At 35.1% G+C, this 4,509-nt stretch overlaps 1 pseudogene; it reads left to right on the top strand.

Annotated features, from left to right (window-relative positions):
- Positions 1 to 1,423: 1,423 nt before the first annotated feature.
- LOC103437573 (uncharacterized) lies at positions 1,424 to 4,074 on the top strand (annotated as a pseudogene).
- Positions 4,075 to 4,509: the final 435 nt, after the last annotated feature.

Genomic DNA, 4,509 nt, shown 5'->3' with positions numbered 1-4,509 from the left:
CTTCTGGACTTGTATATAGCTGCCAATTTTTCTTCTAAACTTTAATTTTTAACCCCCTGAACTTTTATAATTAGTCAATTCTCCACCCAGGCCCCCTGAACTTTAACTTTAGCCGATTACCCCTCTAAAATTTTATAAATAGCCACTTTCCCCCTAGAGTTAGATTTTAAAATTTTTCATCCAATTTGCCATTCTTTTTGCCCATATACATTTGTCATGTGTTGTTCGGATGATCAAAATAGATAGAGAAAATTGGATGAAACTTTTTAACCTCTAGCTTCAGGGAGAAATTGGCTATTTATAAAAGTTCAGGAGAAAATTGACAGCTATATAAAAATTCGGAGGGCAAATCGACAAATATGTCTTACAAGAAATGTAAAATTACATTATAATTGTCAAAGTGTATTGTCCAACGTTGTATAGTAACGGTGAGGTTACAAACTGCTATTGTTATCAATATTATAGCATGGACATCTTGTTACAATGTAGACATAAGATATTATTAGTAGATGTCAAGGAACTACAAATCGCCGTTATTTTATTTTGGACACATACCTTAATGTTTAAACTTTCATCTTTAATGATGTTTCAATATGATGTTAAGTTTCAATGTGACACTAACACAAGATACTAACTACAAGAAACATAAGAATACAATATAATCGTTAAAGTTTTTTTCCAAACGTCACATTATAATGTGTTGACCTTAAAAATTACACAGACTCAGGGGCGGAGGGACCATAGGACCACAGTAGTCCTAGGCCCATCCTGCTTTTGTTTATAAAAAAAAATTAGTACTACTTATTATTTTAATTATTTTAATCACTTTTTTTATGACTCTTTCACTTAAGCCATTCCAATTTTCTAGACAAAATATCCGGCCCTCTTTAAATATTTTAAGCATATTTATGTAATCTAGTCTAACCCTAAAACCTATCTATTTCAACTTCCAACACTTCCATTCCTTTCCCCAATACTAAAAATTAGTATTTTTTTACTCTTGGATTTCTAGCCCTAGCCGACTGCAACCTGCTGCTAGTCTGAAAAAAAAATAGTCAGGAACAGTACATGAACTTTAAAGAGGCCCCTGCATGAAGCACCATTGTCTTTCAGTTCTTTGCCGTTGATCGTGTACTTTTTACCCGTAGTACACAACCTTGCTGCTTCTCTCATCTATAGCATGTCACAGTTTTCTATCAGTTTATCAGTCTTCAATAATTCAATTTCCATGATCCTCAAAGGTATGAACTTCGAATCTCTAAAGTTGTTATTTTCAATTAATTCATATATGTTGTTATCTACAATTATAAATTAATTTAACAAATAATACTTTCTTTTTTTTTTGCAGATTAAAGAATTCCATTATTCCATCATTCCATCAAAAAAAGACATTGAAGACTTGAAGTTTAGTTAATTGGTCAACAACCCAAAGTATGTATTTTACTCTCAATTCCTGTTACAATTTTTTGTTTATAAATTATGATTAAATTGATGTCTTGCAATTTCTCTTAACTATTGCCTAATTTGTTTTAGTTTGTAAAATTAGCATATATGTTCATATTTCTTTTAATTTAAAGTTAGTCAATCTATGTTTTTTTACTTTTCAGTTATGGAAAGATATTTCAAAAGAAAAACACAACCTGAGATATTAGAACCGTCTCCAAAGAGTCCAAAGAACAATGAAAGTAGTTCAAAACAAACTTGTGTGGATTCTATGGAAATTAACTCGGAAACTCTCCAGTATGATCCTGGATTGCGTAGACCGATTTTGAGTTATCATCCTAATGTTCGAGACCAAGTTCGAAGAGCCTATCTCCAAAATAAACCTTGTCAACCAAAAACCCATGCATTTCCCTACACAAATTTTGGGACAAAGCCTAGAAGGTTCAATCCTGCTTGGTTTACTCAATTTCCTAATTGGTTGGAGTATAGCACATCACAGGATGCTGCCTATTGTTTATGTTGTTATCTCTTCAAACCTGATATTGGAGATCAATCTGGTGGGGATACTTTTGTTGGAGTCGGATTCAAGAATTGGAAGTGCAAGAAGAAACTAGAAATTCATGTTGGAGGACCTAATAGTTCTCATAATAATGCTTGGAGAAACTGTGAAGCCTTATTAAACCAAAAACAACATATTGAAACAGTTATCTCAAAACAAACTGACCAAGATCGAATTGATTATCGAACTCGATTAGGTGCATCAGTTGGTGTTAGTAGAATTCTCTTACAACAAGGTCTTCCATTTCGTGGGCATGATGAATCTGAAAATTCACTCAACCAAGGAAACTTTCTTGAAATTCTACGGTGGCTACGTCATTATAATGAGGGTATAAAGGCTGTCACGCTAGAAAATGCTCCTGAAAATTTGAAATTGACATCACCTGATATTCAGAAGGACATCTCAAGTGCTATTTCATATGAAATCATCAGTGCAATCACTAGTGATATTAATGATTCTTTATTTTCCATTCTTGTTGATGAATCACGAGACAAGTCTTCAAAGGAGCAAATGGCCATTGTATTGCGCTTTGTGGATAAGGGTCATGTGATAGAGCGCTTTGTAGGTATTGAGCATGTTGTAGATACTAAAGCTTCCTCACTCAAGTTAGCCATTGATGATTTCTTTTCTAGACATGGATTGAGCATATCAAAATTGCGTGGGCAAGGCTATGATGGGGCAAGTAATATGCAAGGTGAGTTCAATGGCCTTAAAGCACTAATTTTAAATGAGAATGAGTCTGCCTTTTATGTTCATTGTTTTGCTCATCAACTTCAATTAGCTCTAGTAGCAGTGGCAAAAAAAAAATTCTGAAATTGGAGATCTCTTTACTATGGTTTCTTCTGTGGTGAATATTGTGGTGGCATCTTCTAAGCGTCGTGATATTCTTAGAGAGAAACATGCTCATGTAGTTTTGGAAGCACTAGAAAATAACGAGCTTTCAAGTGGACAAGGTTTGAATCAAGAAACTACTCTTAAGCGGGCTAGTGACACGCGATGGAGCTCTCACTATAATTGTTTAATCAGCTTGGCTCACATGTTCTCATCAACGATAGAAGTGCTTGAGATTGTAAGAAAAGATGGAACAAGTTCTGAAAAAAAATTTGAAGCAAAGGTTCTATTGACTTTTATTCAATCTTTCAACTTTATTTTTGGTCTACACTTGATGAAAAAGGTTTTGGGGATCACAAACGATTTATCGCAGGCATTGCAAAAGAAGGATCAAGATATTGTGAATGCAATGAACTTGGTCAATATATGCAAAGGAAGATTGCAAAGGATGCGAGAAAGTGGTTGGGAATCCTTATTTGATGAAGTTTCATCCTTTTGTGACAAGAATCGTATTAAAATTCCTAGCATGGATGATATTTTTACGAGTGGAGAGCGACCAAACCGAAAAGCTCATCCCATCACAAACGTGCACCATTATCGGGTTGATTTATTCACCGATGTCATAGATAAACAACTCACTGAGTTAAATGATCGATTTACTGAGAAGAATACTGAACTACTTCTTTGCGTGGCATGTTTAAGTCCAAGTAATTCTTTCTCTGCCTTTGACAAAGAAAAATTGATGCGTCTTGCCCAATTTTATCCAAGTGATTTTTCAGAGCACGATCTTGAGTTACTCAAAGAACAGCTTGAGAATTATATTTGGGACATGACCTCTAATAGTGAGTTTGCAGATTTGAAAGGAATTAGTGATCTTGCACAAAAGATGGTTGGAACCAAGAAAGATCATACTTATCCGTTAGTGTACTTGCTTTTGACACTGGCACTCATCTTACCGGTTGCAACAGCAAGTGTAGAGCGAGTCTTTTCTGCTATGAACATTGTTAAGAACACCCTACGCAATCAAATGGGTGATTTGTGGATGAACGATTGTTTGGTTGCTTATATTGAAAAGGATATTTTTAATAGTATAGAGGACGAGGCTATCATGCAACGGTTTCAAAATATGAAAACTCGTCGAGGACAATTATTTTAATTATTGGGAATATGTAATATTATCAATGCTATGTTATTTTGAATTTTGGTTACTTTTCATATACATACTATGATGTTTTGGTTAACAGTTTTGTAACTACTATTGATTTAATTTTTTTTAATATTTGTGAGAGGCCCCTCCTAACCCGAAATCCTGGCTCCGCCACTGCACAGACTAGGCCAAAGTACTCTAAAAGCTAACTACATCCTTTTATGGATGATTGGTGATGCAGGCGTGCCAATTCCCTATCGAGCTCGGTCGAGCGAATATGATGGAAGTGGTGGTGTGATGTGAAACACACCGCCAATTTCTACACCAAGCGACCTCGAACGAGGAAGGAGCACTCTCGGCATTGAGTTCTAAAACTTGAAGATAAGGTTATGCCTCTGCTACGAAGTTCAATCTTCTACACCAGGGTAGGCTACCTCAACTATATTTGTGAAAATATGCGCTGAATCAGTATCAGACTGTATGGACAAAAATACTAAAAGGAAATGAGCGCTTTTATGGTGAAATTTAT

Source organism: Malus domestica, chromosome 01 (assembly GCF_042453785.1).
Source record: "Malus domestica chromosome 01, GDT2T_hap1".
NCBI classification, from domain to species: Eukaryota; Viridiplantae; Streptophyta; class Magnoliopsida; order Rosales; family Rosaceae; genus Malus; species Malus domestica.
The sequence above is the reverse complement of the archived record's forward strand: the minus strand, read 5'-3'. Positions and strand labels throughout refer to the sequence as shown.